This window comes from Myotis brandtii, unplaced genomic scaffold (genome assembly GCF_000412655.1).
Source record: "Myotis brandtii unplaced genomic scaffold, ASM41265v1 scaffold576, whole genome shotgun sequence".
Taxonomy (NCBI): Eukaryota; Metazoa; Chordata; class Mammalia; order Chiroptera; family Vespertilionidae; genus Myotis; species Myotis brandtii.
Genome location: NW_005370156.1, coordinates 56,527 through 75,011, shown reverse-complemented (window position 1 = coordinate 75,011; position 18,485 = coordinate 56,527). Strand labels below are relative to the sequence as shown.

General features: G+C 45.2%; 1 protein-coding gene across 1 annotated transcript in view; it reads right to left on the bottom strand.

The window, feature by feature from the left end:
• The window catches only part of FAM171A1 (family with sequence similarity 171, member A1), a 94,994-nt gene extending 77,529 nt beyond the window's left edge, over window positions 1–17,465 (bottom strand). The window contains exon 1 of the mRNA XM_014549942.1: window positions 17,285–17,465. The gene's annotated coding sequence lies outside the window, so the exon portion shown is untranslated. The remainder of the gene's footprint in view (window positions 1–17,284) is intronic.
• Window positions 17,466–18,485: the final 1,020 nt, after the last annotated feature.

Genomic DNA, 18,485 nt, shown 5'->3' with positions numbered 1-18,485 from the left:
CTGACAGTAAAAGAGACCTGAGCTTAACTAGCCAATTGCATTTGATAGTCAAAGTTTCCTTCTGGCCTTGCATGACCCAACGTGAAAAAGAATGACCAGTTTCCAATTTCTGTTGCAATACTTGCAATGGGGGTGGGGGTGGATTGACTGAAAGAATGTGGTAAGAGGAAATTGGTGGGAAAGAGTAACATAAAATTAATAATTAAAAAACAAACAAACACGTCTTATAAATATACTAGATAATAGCTTCCAAATAACTATCCCATAGGTTCTATTATTTGATCTCAGTAGAATCCAATGACATAGAGCAGGTAATACCCTGGGTTTGCAGTAAAGGGGAGTGTGACCTAAAAAGCTTAAGGAGACCCTAAAAATGGCAGAGCTGAGATGCAAATTGGTCTGGTCCTGTGCCCTACAGTGTAGTGCCCTGGGGCCCGCCTGGGCCAGCTCTGCAGGAAAGCAGCAGCTGGCCCTCTCAACTACACCCCTGCTCTGAAAGCTCTCCCCAACAGGCCTGTCTTTACAACAAAACGTTCTTCCTGTGTAAAGGTCTGCTGGATCTAAGCAGCAGTCCTCAGAGATCTTCTCTCCCCCTCTCCACCTCCGTGTGGCAGGATGGACCTTAACGCCCCGCGTGAGATAAAGGAGAGAGAGTCCCGGAGGAGGGCAGAGCCAGGCAGCACTGCACACTGGGAGCTGAGGGATGAGGAAGGCTGCCCTGGCATACTTCCCTTCTGAGCCTCACCTGTTTTCACATAGTGATAGCCCCCAAGGCTCTTCCCGTATCCCCAAATAACACACGTTTACAATTACTGCCTTCTTTTCCAAGCAGGGCCATTTCTTTTACACTCGGAGTGTAAGCATTTCTGTTAGAAAAGACTGAACAGGCTTTTGCATTTTTATAAGCACAACAGGGGACTTGAACATGCTTTTTGCCAACACAGGTATAATCTCAATGTATCACTTGAAATTTTTTCATTTGCATTTAACATTTCAATGAAAAAAGTTTAACCCATATTCCCTTTTAATTATTTTTGACCCACTTGCTGCAAAAGTAGGTAATGATGTTGAATCCAGTCCGAATGAAGTAACCTTGGCCTTCTCTGTGCACGTGATTTTGTTTCCTACTTTAAATAGATCTGGTCTCCCTCCTGCCATTAGAAATGAGTATTAATACGGCTTCATCTCCATTCATTCTGGGACTCTCCTTAAATGAGCTCTAACACACTGCTCTGGGGGCTTAGGCTGGATTCTAGGCTTTGATTTCTTCCTCCTCCAGGCGGATGGGGAGGTGGTCACTCTCCTGAACCCAGGAAGGAGGTGCCATGTCTCCTCCTGGAGGAACGGAAGCCCAGGACAGAGAGGAGTCAGTTTATAAGGAAGACTCAGCTGTCCTCTGTCCTAGTCTTTCCAGTGCATGGGATAGGGGAGTTGCCTCCAACCGCTTCTCACTTGTGGTAACTATCGTTTGGTAACAGCTCAATCTAAGAAAACTGGTGCCTAGACAGTGCTGGGTACAGATGCCCCTGGGACACCTAAAGGCATCCCACAGCTCACACAGCATGCTCACACATACCTCTTACTTTTACTGTGAGGTATGTGATATGCACCCCATTGTGACAGACAGGAAATACACTGGGAAAGGTTCGGTGACCTGCCCAAGATGCACAGCCAGTGCAGGCAGAGCTGGGATCTGAGCTGCATCTGCAAAGTCTGAGGCACTTTGTTCCACTACGGCTCCTGCCTTTCAAGTCCAGGCTCTGCTTTTCAAATCTGACCAGATCCGAAGGTCACAAGAGGAGACAGAAAGCTCCTGCTTAGAGGTTCACCTGAAGAATGGCACAGAGGGTGTGCTCCAAGCTGCAAACAGAGCAGCAAGGTGGCAATGGCGGTGATGCTCTTGCTGACATGTCACCTTCAGCCCAAGGCCCTCATGGCCACCTTGCTGCTGAAGGAAACACGGAGCCTCTGGTTGGAGCCAGTGGGGAGAGGGTCAGGGAGCAAGTGTCCCGGGCCTCCACCTTTCCTGAGACCCTCACCGCACCTGGAGAGCTGTACCAGTCAGGCCGAGGGTCACAGAAGTGCCTTCTGCAAACTAAACTGTGACTTACAAAAAAAAAAAAATTGACAGGAGAATGTCAATCAACTACCATTCTGAGTTCAGCCCTGATATCATTCTGCCTGCTAGGAACCCAGCTCCGGAGGGCCCTGAGTCGGACAGCACGTGATAAGAACTCTTCTTCCTCCATGGAAACACTTGGAATTCCTGCTCCGAACAGCAGTGGAAGCTCCTCTGTGTTGCAGGACGCAACAGCTGGGGGACAGCAATCCCGGCGGCCTCAGGAGGGAGAGTCCCAGCACCCAGGCTGAAATGCCTCTAATGTCCGCCACTAGCTTCCCTGGCAGCAGCCCAGCCCATGACCAGACAGTGCTGGGTATTAGAAACCCCTCCTTTCCCTTCTGTAATCTCTCCCCACTGTCCTACATGGGGCCTGCAGAGTCAAAGATGAACACTTAGCCTCCCTCCTAAAGACCCCTCCTGGCAAGAACATGGAGATGCCAATAGCTAAACTACAGACTGCCAACTTCATTAACCGTCACGGAACTGGCCATTCTGAAAACGCAGGAGACCTGGGCACCTGTCAATTTTAACTTCTGTGTTTGTACGTATTTCCAAGTCTTTTATAATAAAGGACATCCAAACTAAAAGGAAAATTAAGAGGCATAAATAAACATTCCAAGAGTAAGGAAAAATATAGCCTTCCCGGGTAAATAACTCCATTCACAATTCACACGGCATCCTTAATTTGGAGAAAATAAAGTACAATGGGTTTATGGAGGCCACTTCAGGATTTGCAGGGTGTGTGATTCCTTTCCTGCTGGAACAGAGCAGAACTTTGCTGAGTCCACACTCTGAGCAAGTAGGAACTGCTCCTCTCCTATTTCCTCGGGGCCCAGAGCCCACCATGAGGTCGCACGGGGATCTGGTCTCTCCTCCCATCATCTTTCCTGAAGTCTTCTCTGTCTCATGCAGATATTTCCTGTTGACAATGTGCTTCCCTGATCAGACAGAGAAGCCCATTTTCACTGCCAAAACCTGATGATGGAAGGGTGGCATGCCAAGAGTAATCATACAGTACAGGGTAGGACAAATGGCTACCCTATGATTGGAAAGTATTTCAAAATAGAAGGCCATATACAATGCTAAACAACATAGGCCTGAATGCACACAGCAGACGTGGGAATGTGCAGATTTTAACTTTTGTAGCTTGGCCTATTTGCAAGTCTTTCTGAGGCTGGCACTGTGGAGAAAACCGTAATTTGTCTAGGATATGAGTCATGTTCGTGTATAAGGAAGATGGTTACTGGGCCCATCTGGCCGATGACGTAGCACCACAGGCCAAACGTGGCAGGGAGTTCTGTGTGAGTATCAAGTGATTTCTGGCAACAGAACTCAAGGGACCAGCAGCCCTCTTCATTCCTGGGGCTGACCAAGGCATTTCATCCCAAGGCCACAGAGCAGAGCATGGCCCCCCAGTGGCCTACCTTCCTAGCGTGTCTGGGAAAAAGATCAGGATCACCTGGTGCAATGCTCCTCTCTCCTCTCCAATGAGCGCAGGTAAGACAGGCCAGAGCGACCCTGAGAGCCGGTCCCCGCAGCGCCCACGCCAGCAGCAGCAGCAGGGAGTAAGCACACCTGCTCCCTCAGGATCCATCTCTCTCTTCTTCCTCCAGAGTCTGTGTGTGCTGTGGATGAACTTGCCTTTCCTCATATCACAATGGAAAATTCTCAGACTCGATTGGAATTAGGAAAATAAGCCACCTTCAGGTCTTTTGTTTTAAATCAGCGGTTCTCAACCTGTGAGTAGCGACCCCTTTGGCGGTCGAACGACCCTTTCACAGGGGTCGCCTAAGACCATCCTGCATATCAGATATTTACACTACGATTCATAACAGTAGCAACATTACAGTTATGAAGTAGCAACGAAAATAATTTTATGGTTGGGTCACAACATGAGGAACTGTATTTAAAGGGCCAGAAGGTTGAGAACCACTGTAATGAACTTTATTGAGATATAATTCAGATGCAAAAAAAAAAAAAAAAAAAAAGTCCTTTACTTCAGAGGGGCCTGTGACAGGGCCCTGGAAAGATCTCCTTTTAACACCACTTTATCCCATTATCCTAATAGGCCTAGTACACATGCAAATATGGATTTATTCACAAAGGCCTGAGGAATCACTCCTCTCAAGTGAGGATTTATTCTAACTAATCAAGATCACTGAGACCTTGATCACACTGGCAACCATCTCTAATTCCCCGGAGGCTAACCTGGTGTCCCCCACCTCAGGCCTGAGCACAGGTCTTCAGAAGCACTGATGTCCTTTTTATTGGGGACAAGGAGAAGTAATATTTAAAAATTTAACATGTGGTGTATTTCCTTTCAGGTTTTTTTTGTCGGTTTTATTTTTAGCCATTTTTCTCAACATAGCAGGAAGCTTGTAGTACGTGTACATTTTTGCATTTTAAATGTACATCAGCGTATAAATATTTCCCTTGTCACTAAAACTTATGCTAAAGATTACATAACATTTTGCTTTATGCATGTCATAGAATGAGTCCCTGTTTTAGACTTGTAGGTTGTTTGTATTATTTAGACTATAAATAATGCCGGTACCCTGTGCATAATTTACCTGTTTTGAATGACAGGCATTTCTGGGTTTATTGAGCAGCTGTATTTTCTGTTTAGACCATCTGGGTTGCCCCTGGAAAGCACAGGCATCACCCCAGAGGGTGGCTCTCTTCCTCAGCGGCCACTAACTCTCCATGTGTTGGAAGGATAAGCGTTGGTGCCCTTCCAAATTGCCAAGTTGGTATTTGTTCAGTGAAGGGCTTCTTATGGCCCTGCTCTGAGTGACCCAGGCATCTGGCTCCTTTAACTCTAAGAAGACACTGCAGCCTTTACAACTGGCTGTCTTGATGCTGACTTAGTTGTTGGGGAGCACACGAGACTTGGTTGGGAAGTTTGTAAGGAGGACATTCCGAGAAAAGGGAAGTGTGTGGAAGGCCGCCTGCTCTGTTTATTGGAATTCCAACTTAGGGAAGTGTGGAAGGCGGTGCCCCTAATTATTCCTTGACCTTTCCAAACAACTGTGCATGTGCAGACTCCTGGGTGTTTACTGGAATCCTTATGCTTAATCCCTGGATGCCCTTGCCTAGAGGACAATGTAAACACACGTGTCCTCCCAAGATTACTCACCCTATTGATTATATCTAAAGATAAAAACTGCAATAAAAGGCTAACAAGGCAGGCAATCAAGGCTGCCTGGTTGCTATAGTCAGGCCATCCCTTAGCCCTCTCGTTCACAGCAAACGTTGTGTCAGAGTAATCCATTCATCCGTCGTTCAGGGGCTGCTGGTCAGCCCTGGCAAGGTGGTGCCCCGTGTGAGGAGTCCCGCACTTAGTGACTGAGGCAGGATGGACACTTCCATCGAAAAGGATCCCTTTTACTTCCCAAGACCCAATAACTTTCTTTCCAACCCTCCGTAAGAGGTTCTGAGTAGAATAACAGAAAAAGCTCCATCTGTGAGGTACCATTTTTCACTTGAAATTTTCATTTTGAGGGGGGCAAAAGTCAGTAAGTTTGATGATATTCTATGTTGGCCTAATTCTGGAAAAATGGGTACTCAATGTCACAAATATATATACGCTTTGACCAGATTGGATTTTTAGGAAATTTATCCCACAGACAGACTCACACATTCACAGACACCCTGTAACAGGAAGAGTGCTCTGCCCGTCAGGGGTCCTGAAGCACACCCGGTGCCGGAGGAGGAAACAGTCCACGGACACTCGAGATACTCAGGGTCTAGTAAGAGAGTTGTCTAAACAGACGTCTTCTGGGGGAAGCTGAAGAAAACTTATAAGGTCTCGACAGTTGCGTAGGGAAGAAATCCAGGCCTCCAAGACTCCAGGAAGCAGGAGAGAGGAAAGTTATGCAGACACAACTAGGAGTGTGTAGAAAGAAAGACACCTGTGAATCACGGAGGCTTGAGGGCAGGCAGGGCTGGGAAGGCCAGAACAGAAGCTGCATGGATTGCCTGGCGATGGAGAACAAAGCAAAGCAGTCTGTCTAGACAGGTGGGGCTGTGGTCAGCTGCAGAGGAGCTTAAGGCCACAGGTCAGGTCTGGATTTATCCTGTGGGCAAGTGGTCACGAAAGTGAAGTGTAAAATCTGCTTACATACATTTCTATCTAAAAAAGAAGTCCGGCTATACTAATATTTTATAGTTACACATGACATAATTTATAAATAAATATACACACATTAGGGGCACATACTCCATTTTATTGAAAGAGGCATGCAGTCAAACAAGTGCAGAGACAAGTGATCTTGGTGATGGGGAGACTGGAACTTTCTTAGCAGGAAAGTGACATGATTAAATTTGCTCTTAGCAAGGCCACTGGGGGCTCAAGACTCCAGAGCAATGAGTCTGGAGAAAGAAAGATCAGGGGCTGCTCCTGCCGGGTGGCCCTTCTGGGATGGGAGCAGCTGCCCAGATCACTGGCCAAATCCCACTTGCAAGCAGAGAAGGGTCAGGAAGCTGGCTGCATATCTGTGGGTAGCAGGTCTAAACAGAAAGCAGTTAACTCCAGCATTTCTCACAGAGAAATCCATCCACCTGTCTATTACCCAACACACTCCCCCTTCAGAAAAAGGTGAAAGGATTTCTCTGCAAGAGACAGGAGTTAACTCCCCTGTCAGGTGCTAAACTGCTTCCTATCAGGGGTTTCAGAATATCAACTTGACCAGTTATTTTTAGAAGTTTTGCGGTGCCTGCAGTCTTATATTTTCTCTGTTAGAGTGTGCTTAATTTTGTTTCTCTCACATGCTTCCTAAGCGTGCGTAATATTTTAATTCCCTTCCCATTCCTTTAAGACTCTTTAAGGTCTAAGGGCGTCCACTGTAGGGACACAGCACCCTAACTCACTCACTCACTGTGGTTGTAGAAAACCCTACTATTTGGGGATCACACTTATACTCTCTCTTGCAAAAAGCAAAAGATGAGGCAGTCCCCCAAACTATCCCTGGGAAAGAAGTGACATCCTGATTTTGACTGTCATAGGGGAAAATTCAGAGGCCTCTCGGTGGTTCCAAGAAAGATAAAAAGGCTGCAGAGGGGACAAAAGGGAGAGAAGAATTAGAAGAACCACAAAGTTACCCATGGACCTCCACTCCCACCCCTACCTCTGTGTAAAGGAACAACCAGGAGGGCTGGGAGGAGGGTTGGAAGGAGGGCGTCAAGTCTGGCAGGATGGCAAAGTCACTCCTGAGAACCTAGCACTCACATTCACTGCTAGATCCAAGCCTGACACTGGGACATGCATTGAGCTGAGTGATCGGATCTCTGCCTCTCTTTCCTGTCACTTGTTCATTCTAGCAGAAAGCCCATATTCGCCAGAAATGAAAAAGGATACATCTGCCCCCAGTGAAAACATAAGACACATCTGGGGATTTGAACACATATGAGGAGGACTTTCTCAAAAGTGAGAATGAGGAAACCAACAAAAGCAAAAACAATCCCTTAATCCAAGGAAGGCACAGAATATATACAACATTTTTTAACTACATTCTTCAGCATCTGTAGTACTTCTGATTATAGAGCTAAGAACAGCAGGTAGGATTCTTTACCTTTTTCTATTATATAGACCATTTTAGACTATGCAGCATTAATGCCCATCCATAAAAGACCATCTCCTAGTTCTACCTAAATAGTTACAGTAATATTGTGCAGTGGACATACTGAAAATTTATCAATGACAGATAATTCAGCCAACTTTTAATGTGTCTAAATCAAATGGCTTCTAGATAACATATTTAAAAAGAGAGTCTAATGTGAAGTGATGTGGGCAGATTTTGTGTAGATCTTGGCATTCAAAGCTGGCATCAGGCCACTCATATTGGTTTATTTACCTTTGATCGTGTTGTAGCCTGCTGATTCAAGAAGGTCACCATATAAAAGAATGTCCAGCTATGTTCAAGTTTGCTACTTGGGAAAAGTAGTCCAGAGGATAAATACTCTTTCAAATATCCAACATACAATACTAAGTGCTTTAAATAAGAGAGAAAGTGGCTTATATGATTTCCCTGTGGCACACTGTCTGCTCAGGAAAATGGGGGTGACCTGAAACTCCAGCAGGACCCACACGCCATCATTTAGCGACAGCTCACACAGGTCTGTGTCCAGGGGTCTTAAGAAACAAGCTCTTCTCAGGGGGTTGTCTGTCCTCTCACTCACATTCCTAAAAGGACACTTCTCGGTTTTAATTCTTATAAACACTTACTAATGAGAAAGCCACAGCTTTAGCTTTGAGGCTAAAGAAGCCACAAATAGGGTGGTTTTAATTTTTTTTCACTAAAACTATGACTTCGTTTCACAAATAGTGTATTTACAATTTTGTATAACTTTCACTAACATAAAAACTTTTTTTTGAAAACATTAAACCACACACAAAAAAAGCCAAATACAACATTTTGAATTTCTAAGTCTAAAATGTTGGTATATTCAAATACTAGCATTCCCCATGAGAAACCTAAACTCATTAATGAAAACGGAGAGAAAAAAATTGAGGCTTAAAAATCAAGATGGTTTGTGCCTCAAGTCAAAAAGGAAGACCAGGTTGACTATCTCAATCAGGAGCTTATAAAACCACCGTGCACAGACCCAGCCCTCCAGAAGATGAACGTTTAGACTAGAACCGACTCGATAGTTCCAGCTCTGTAGTTACAAAGGATCACAGATAGCCCTGAGTTTTATCATGCGTTATTGGTGGTGTCATTGAGAAACAAAGAGTAGATACTGTTGCTGACTCTCAGCCAAGACAGCTATATATGTGCCAAGGTGCAAATTTTTGCAGGAAGTAAAACTCTAATGGTTATAATTCCTTTCACATGAACACAAACTCTCTGCTCCAGTGGCAACCACAGGCCTGATACAAGCATGGTTATTAGATCTTTTAAAACCTTTGCAGAGGTTAGAAGGCTGCAGAAAAAATACCACTGGGGGTTAAAAACAGCTTTCTGAAATTGTTCTAAATGGACAAATAATGCTTTGCTTTCTTTGACAGCTGTTCAATAACTGAATACAGCTGAAGAGAGATTCAGCTGCCAAGAGATTTCTATTTGGTTCGCGACCAGGTTTTCTTTTCCAGATCGCTTCCAACACTCAAACTAGTCTTATTGATCTTAAGTGCATTAAAAAAGACAATTCTTATTTTAACTCTTTTCCATCATGCTTCACCCATGTTAGATAACATAAACTGTGTGTTTAAAGGCAACAGCCTGAAGGTGAAGGCTATTCCACTTAAACTTTAGCTGGATACAGGGCGAGGTATGGCTGATTACCTTTCAGTTAGCTCTATTAGGATACTATACTCATTCAAATGCACTGATCCCTACTTGACACACTTAGTCACTATTACCAAAAGTGCTTAACAGTAACTGTTACTGTTTCAAATGAAAAGCTCCAGGATGGTACAGCTCTTCCAGAAGTAGCAAGTAAGCTGTCCACCAAGTGGTCTCCCAGAGTGGGGCCAATTCTGGTCAATTCACCTCAGTGTCTGGGGCTGGCCCTGATGGAAATCTTGTGCCCAGAGAGGTTGCCTTTAACAGGTTGATAGAGACTGACTTGTAAAAACAAAACACCAAAGTCTTAATTTGCATTGAAAAATACACCTCTCCTTAAGGTGGCAATCTTCTCATCAGATAACCAGTATGTTCTCTCTCTGGAAAGTACACCAACCCAAGAAGCCAACTTATAACCAGAAATTTACTTGGTGGGACATATAGAATTAAATAAAGGAGAGCCAACTATAGGATTCAGATGCACAATGGCATTAGGCTAACTTAACCCAATGCATACACCTCCACAATCAGAACAGTCTTGTGAAAGAGACCATGATATGGTCTACCCTCTGTTGTGATTTTACTGAAAGTAAGTGGGAAGTAATACAGCTGGAAGCAAAGAACATGGTAGTAGGATTCCAGGGTGATACAGAATGTAGTCTAGTTTCAACAATTTAAAAAATCCTTAAACTCAGTGCAAAGAGTTTAAAAGTAATAATCATGCACATGTCAGAAAAAGCTTCCACTTCCAGTACTACTAAAAATATAACGGCGAAAAAGTCCACAGAGAGCATAAACCATTTAAAACACACACAGTGTGGTGGTTAACCAATTTTGCAAGAGTGCTATCAAGCTAGAATTCTTGAAATTCATAAATAAATGACAAAGTGAATGACAGCAAGATAAATCTGATTTCTAATCTTCACCCCAAGATGTGTCAGATTTGAGATGGAAACTGACATACATAATGTCTGCTTCAGATTACCAGGGAATTTAACACCTAGGCATCTACTTGTCACATGCCTAACTGAGACCCAGCTTCCTTTGCTCCTTCCATGCAAAGTTATTTTTAGCAGAGGAGTCCACCCCAAGCAGGGCATGAATGGTAGACCCCCGTGCCATGCAAATTCTTCGCCAGCCCTCAAAAGGCACATTCTTCAAGAAGTCCATCCTCTTTCTTCTTTGGGGGAAACATTCTCTACATATTGTAATCAAATATATTTTACTAGAGGCCCGGTGCACGAAATTCATGCACTGAGGGTGAGGGTTGGGGGAGAGGGGTCCCGCAGCCCGGCCTGTGCCCTCTCACAGTCTGGAACCTCTATGTCAGTGGTCGGCAAACTCATTAGTCAACAGAGCCAAATATCAACAGTACAATGATTGAAATTTCTTTTGAGAGCCAAATTTTTTAAACTTAAACTATATAGGTAGGTACATCGTTATTAACTTAATTAGGGTACTCCTAAGGCTTAGGAAGAGCCACACTCAAGGGGCCAAAGAGCCGCATGTGGCTCGCGAGCCGCAGTTTGCCGACCACGGCTCTAGGGGGATGTCCGCTTGCCGGCAGTCAGACATCCCTCTCGCAGTCAGGACCCCTTGCTCCTTACCGCCTGCCTGCAGCAGGGGCAGGAGAGGCTCCCGCCACCGCCCCTGTGCTCACCAACCATGAGCCCAGCTTCTGGCTGAGCAGTGCTCCCCCTGTGGGAGCACACTGACCACCAAGGGGAAGCTCCTGCATTGAGCATCTGCCCCCTGATGGTCAGTACGCATCATAGTGACTGGTCGTTCAGCTGTTCGGTTGATTTGCACATTAGTGTTTTATTATATAGGATTCTTGCAGCACAATATATTGTCACTATTACATATTCTCCTGGCAACCAGCAATCTCTGCACTGCACTAAAGCATTTCTGTGGCATTAACCCAGCCAACCTCTGGCTCATGCACAACCTGCTGAGAGTTACTGTTTGTTTTCAGTGGTGGTTTTACTCACATCACACACATCTGCCCAAGGAATGGTTGAGAGGTTTCTTATCGACAATCTTAAAATCTACTTAACCACCGGAGTCTATTAAAGACTTAGAGGCAAGGGTGAGGAAAAAAAGAGTCCACACACACACACAAAAGAACAAAAAGAACCCAAACCGGCCCATTAATATCCTTGTTGTCATGATAGGAACCACAATTTAGTCATGGATGTAATACTAAATTGCAGGCAGGCCAACATGAACCAAGTAAAGACCTTTACATTTCTAATTACTTCTGAGTAAAAACATCTGTACCTATGCCTCCATCCAGCACTTGCCCCACATCCAAGGACGTGGAACAAAATGGAAAAGCCATGGAAGTGACAAGACTTGAGAAAAGTTAGAGGCACATCACATAACACATCTGTCGAATGATCCATGACTACTAGTAATAAACTGGTTAAAATCAAATAATAAGAAGCTCTCTCCACTCCTTTCCTTCTCTCCTGATGGCTGGCAGAGTCCCACATCACCTTTCTTGCAAAATGTGCGTACCCAGAAATAATTCTACATTTCCCAGTTTCTCTGTAAGCGGAGAGGAAACTTTTAAAGACACTTGAAAAGCAATCGGGTGCAGAATCCATCTAGCTTTTAATGACTGTCCCCTTCCAATCCTGTTCACAGGTGTTACACCCAAACCTTTGTTCAGTGGCAAGCCTTCACTGAATCTTTCCAAAACTTCAACTCAGCCTCACAAAAAGATAACTTTCTTTTCACATGTTATGTGCTTTATGCAATATTTAATTAAAATCAACCAATTACAAACAAGTTCAACTGGTGAAAACAGAATTCTCTAAACTAGCCCCGAGCTCCCAGGCCAGCACTGCACGATGGGCTGGGGGCTGGGGGCTGCAGGCTGTGGCCAGCCAGCCACGGGCACCAACCCCAGGTCCCACGTGGGGACTTACTGGATCTGGCGAACTTGGAGTGCTTATAACATCCAAATCTACCATTGGGGAAATGAAGGATTACTTTGCTTTTATAAGATTAAAAATGCCCATTTTTAAAAGAGATCTCACCAGCTCATCTTTCTGCTCAGGACCCCGCAGCAGCTAACTGGCCTTCTGCACGGAGTCTAAACTGCTTCCTTGGGCTGGCAGACCCCGAGGTCTCCGACCCAGCCAGCTCACTCCCACTCCTCTCAGGGAGCTCCCCTCCCTCCTCCTCCATTTCAGGTTTCCCCCTTTTCTCTCTGTCCCCCTTCCCAGGCCCTTCTGCCCCAACACTGTGTACCCCAAACACTTAGAGTCTATGGCACAGTTTTTCACATTGTGCTGGAATTCAAGTTTCCAAAAGCTTACTGCGTTTGGTGGGAGCCATCGAGTAGAACTAGTCCATAAGACTGGCTCCATCCCAGAATGTGTGTCCATTTCTTTTGTCTCCAAATGACACGCTCACTTTCGCCCGTGGCAGGGCTTGGCTTCTGTGCCAATCGGCCGGGCAGTGACTAAGGGGGCGGATGCTGAGTGTGCAAGCTGTAGGTAAATGTGCTTCACTCTGACCCAGGGAAGATGAGTCACAGAGCCTTTTGCTCTATCATCTCATACTCACTTTTTCACAATTTCACTTCAGACTCCTACTTCTAACTACACTACAGAGGAAACATATCTAGGCCAAATCACATCATCAATACTCTAAGGATGCCCAGGATTAAGAAATCTATGATGAACTGTTCAGTTAAAAAAATCATTTTCCACTGCAGCTAATTACCATCTAATTTATCTGTTGGGCAAGTTTAGATTCCTCTATTTTATGTTCTATTTAGCAAGTGGAACAAATCAACTGCACCGACCTATCTCTCCCTGCCTCCATCACCCGCCATTTCATTCACAGTTGGTTTGTTAAAGTAGGCTCAATACATAATTAAAAATACGTCCCAAATGACTGCCTCTGGTGGGAGTGAGTGCTTCCTACTATTACTGGTTCTTTGGTCAGGAGGACACAGCCACATGTGGTGGTTTTTCACCACTAAAATGTGGCAACAAATATGTATGAAATGATTAACACACCTTTCTCTCTCTCTCTCTCTCTCTCTCTCTCTCTCTCTCTCTCTCCCCCCCCTGAAGTACCAATCAAAAGTCAATGTAAGTTCTAAGTTTCAGAAGAAGCAGCCAGTTCCTTAAAAAAATTAACTGAGATAAAATCACTAGGAAGTAGCATAGCATAAAGCTCCAGAACCAGACAACCAGGGCTCTGCCCTTGCCAGCTGAACAACCGGGGCAAGCTACCTGTCCTTCCCAGGTCACCGACCGCACAGGTGTTAGGGGAGCAACAAGTCAGTGCACGCACAGTGCTCAGACGGTGCCTGGCATGTGCTACGTGCGCACGGGGTCCTAGCCACTGCTTTTATTTCTATGAGGAGAGCAACCATGACCTAAGTGGCCCTTCCCTCTCTCTGGTAAGGAAACTTGACTCAGAACAGCCTAGATAGGGATAACTCTGTGTGCACTGCTTAAAGCACCAGTACTTTTGCACTCTTTAAGAAAAATATTTTAAAAAATAAATACTGGCCCAGCCTGTGTAGCTCACTGATTGAGCATCGACCATGCACCAAGAGGTTACTGGTTCGATTCCCGGTCAGGGCACATGCCGGGGTTTCAGGCTTGATCCCTGGTGAGGAACTTGCAGGCAGCAGCCAATCGATGTTCTCTCTCATTGATGTTTCTATCTTTCTCTCCCTCTCCTTAAAAAGAAAATCAATAAAAACATGTTTAAAAATAAAAACTAAATATTAAATTATTGGTTTTCATCCGGAACTGAGCTATTCTGAACAAAAGTAGGCCGGTAACTTGGAGTTTAATCCTGCGAGCATAGAAACACTGATGGACCTAAAACTGTTGAAGCGGCTGCTCAAGGGACTGTACCTTCTCATGGGAGAGAAGTGGCGGGAGCCTGGCTTCGTTGTGCTGCGCACCCACCCGGAGGAGTCTGGCTGCTTCACCTGGTTTAGTTCATTCCTCTCCTGTCATTAGCTTCCTTAATTTCCTCCCAACTTTTGTCTGTAACCCCTATCTAGCCCCCAGATTTGGCAACCTGGTTTTCAAAGAGCTCAGGCCCTGTCAAGCCCCTCCTCCCCAAGTTCTAATATCAAGCAACTGCAGGTATCCCCAGGGCACCATCACCCTGGCTGTCAGGGTAGAGGTGAGAAACCACAAGTCCATCACTCAGTAAATAGTCAAAACAACCTTGAAAGAAGGTCAATTACACAAAGAATCTGTGGCTCAGAGGTTGAATAATTCGCCCCTGGTCATGCCACCAACAAGGAGCCTTGGCAAAACCAAGTGAGTCTCCAGGACCCGAAGACTCCACTGTGGTTCCAGGTGGAAGGAAGCCTCAAGTGCAGTGACGGGGTAGGAGGCCGGAATCTCAATGCAAACGAGCAGGGCAATGCACAGGTTGTATTTAAAAAAAAAAAAAAAAGTATTCATTTATGAGTTTAAAATATGTATACTTACTCAAATTACTAAGACTTTAATAATAGGAGTCCTGACCAACCAGCCATAATGTGTGGATGGGGACTGCAGTTGACTGAGAGTCCCCGATTTCCAGTGGGGGTTCTACTTGGCCCTAGGAGTGGCCTCCATGATATAGGTTAAGTCAATTAGCACAGCCCATTCCCCTGGGCCCCTGTGACTTCTGTCCCGAGCACATGACCTGAGCAGATCCAGGAAGAACAAATGGCAGAGCTTTTTCTGGGGATGCTGGGAACAGGGGTGCATGTGGCCCTATGACCTACTGGGAGCTATTTTAGGACCACAGGGGAGATCCTTAGAATCAAGTTGACACCATGGAAAGCAAAGCAGACAGAGGGAAGAAGCCAGGACCCCTGGTGGCACTGCTAAGCCATATCGAGAGTGTGCCTTCTGTTTTTTTATTTTCATAAACCAATACTCCCTTTATTGTTTAAACTAGCCTTGGGTCATGTTGCTTTTTACTTGCAACCCAGAGTTCTGTTGCGGGATGCATTTAAGACAAACGATTTCTCCACTGCACAGGATGGCATTGCAACTTGCTAAACATGGTCTATAATTCACGTGGTACACACTTTTCACCTGAAATGGTTGGTACAAACAATAAGTTTCATTCTATTCCAGACTGAGTTATATTACTATATTATCAAAATCACAATTCCCCAATATTTCTAAAAGTACACAAAGCCATTTCTTTGGAAGCCATGGAATAGGCAAATAAAAGTGAAAGAGAAAAAGCAAAAAGCTCCTATGGGAAGGGAGTGGACAGATATTCTGATTCCACAGATTAGCACAGAAACTTCTTTCAGTCATTATTAATAATATCACCCTAATAATAAAACCAGAGCAGTACACCAGTCAAAAGCTTTTCAGTTCATTCCCCTGGCACAGAGGTAAATGTCACCCGCAGGCATTTCACTGGCCTTCTCCACTGCAGCCTGTGGCGTTGTGTAAAGCCCTGCAACCTGTTTCACATGCATGGCCTCCCAGGGACATAAAGATGACACTCTGGGAGGCACTGTGGAGCCCGTGTCAAAGATGAAAACGCTGGGCCTCCAAAACCTGGCTACTGTCCTCAAGATCCAGGTCTTCTAACTCAACAGCTTGGCAGTATCTCCTGCCTGTGACAGCGAGTAGACAGATACCAAAAAATCTGTGTTAAAAAGTAGCCCTAGAAACATTCCTTGGTCATATTCCCAGTTCCAGGGTACAAGGCTTGTTGGTGCCTGGAATACCGCACACTCAAAAGCAAAATAGATGCTGATTACAGCACTGATTTTTATATTTTTAAAGATACAATTAAAATTCAAGAGCTAAAAACTAGCACTAGCATTTTGAGGCATTTGTATTTTAAGCTCAACTTCTTAGAGATGGTATAATCAAACACTGATCGGTGTTTTCCTTTCTAGGACATGAGAGAAAATACGTGGTTTTCTTGGAATTTCCTCAGTTTCGGTCATGCCAAATGGTCCCCTCTCATTCTTTTGAAGCCAGAGAGCTTTGTGCTTTCAGCGCTGGCTGGGCTCCAGCAGGGACAGGGCTATGTCCCTCCAGACGAGCCGGTTCTGGTGTGAGGCTGCTCGCACAAAGCTCTCTTTTGTATGACATCTAAGTGGTTTTCCAATCTTATCGCATGAAGTGATGACACAAATATAAAGTCTTCATATGCTAGCCAGAACTTACCAGCCTGAAGGAACTAAGGTCACTAAGTAACTCATACACGTAGCCGTTCTAGTACAAACCAGGGCCCAGGGACTCACTGCCCCGCTAGCAGTGGCCGGAGCACTCCCACTGCTGTTCAGTTATCCCTGTGACCTGACTCTGTCCTCTCCTCGATCCCCTTCACAAAAGTTTCTTCCAAGCTCATCGCAGGAAGGGGTTGTATGGAGCCATGAATTTCAGCTAATCTGTCTGGGTCTGGGTGGGAAAGAACAGTTTGGAACCACTTCACAATCTTATGGCATTTACGGTTAAAAAAACAAGTGGACAGAACCTATTAAGGGATGTTCCAAGCAAACTGATGTAACCTTCCCTGACACCCTCAGCACAGAGCCGACCGCAGGCTTGCACACTATATATTTTCCATTTTACCATCACAACCACCTCGTCAGACAAGCTGGACAAGTAGCATTAAACCTCTCCGACAGTCCCAGCGCACTCTTTACAGCCCCTGAACCCCGTATCGGCTCCGGGAGAACTCTGTCTACTCCAGGCAGCACCTTCCTTCCAGGCCTCCCCACCCCTGTGGTCCGGGATCTGCCGGCTGCTCATGCTTTTAAAACTCTCTCCCCTGCTCTTCATACAGCTTCTCAGCCTAACATGTCACTGTTCCCCGTGCCCTGGGAAACCTGTCAGCCCTCCAGGTTTCATCACTAGCTTCTTACCAGAACCGCTCGCCCAGGTTTTCAAAGCTGCTGCCTAGATTCCGGAGCCCCTCATCTCCGGGAGGCCCTCCTCCCAGACCTACAGCTCCTGATTTCCCAGGGTTCCCAACCCTAAAAACGGGCACACGGAAGAACTCATCCCGATGTCACAGCTGCATCATTCTGGCCTCAGCAAGACTAAGGTTTCAGTTTAACTGCAGTAAGGCCTTTCCATAGTCCCTCCCCCTTTTTAATGAGAAATACAGCTCTAGGAAAATGGGAAATATCCTCTAACTTTGGATTTTAGAACTTGGTTCTGTGATCAAAAAGGAGACGCGGTCATCTACTGGCAGGCCGTTTACTGCCTGTAAACGCCTCCTCAGCCCGGTTCTGGGTAGGAAGCAGGCGGTCTGGAGCCAGCAGCTGGTAAACCTTAAGTAAGTGATTTTTAAAAATTCCGATGAATGAACATTTGGTGGTTAACTACTAAAATTATTAACCTTACTTTTGTTTATCATCTACTGGAATAGTTAACAAATTAACCAAGTGCAATAGTGCATTAAAGGAACATTCAAATATATTTAAAGAGGCCAAACAAAAGTAAAATCTCAAGTCCTCAAAATGGTGTTTCCTAAACTGTGTTCATAGGACATGGATAGCTATTGGGGCTGAAGGGAAGGGGTGCACCGACACATCTGGGGGACCTGGGTAAACAAAGGTGATTTTTCTGGAAGGTGGCACCTACCTTGGGCTGGGAAACCCAGGTCTTAGCACAGGTCCAAAGCTGTTTCTACCATATCATATGTGATTCCGAAACACTATTGAATGAGCTGCCTGCCTTCGGAAAAGGCCTGAATACACGTTCTGCCGCAGAACTGTTCCTAGAAGGCTGCAGGATTCAGAACCACTGCCCAGCAAACAGCTTCCCAGAGTGCCTTGCAAGGTGCAGTGGGATTCTGTAAACTCTGATTCAGGACATGCAAAAACATAAGTGTCACCTCTTACACTGTGATAAGAAATCAACAAACATGCTACCTCATTAATAGTGCTCTCGTTTATATTGTAAGGAGAAAATGATATAAACTTGAACTAATAATAAACCTAATTGGTAGTCTCTGGGGGAGAAGGTGAGAGGGCCTGAAATGGGTGAAGGTGGTGAGAAGATACAAACTCCCAGCTACAAAATATATAAGTCATGGGGATGTAACACACAGGGTGGTAA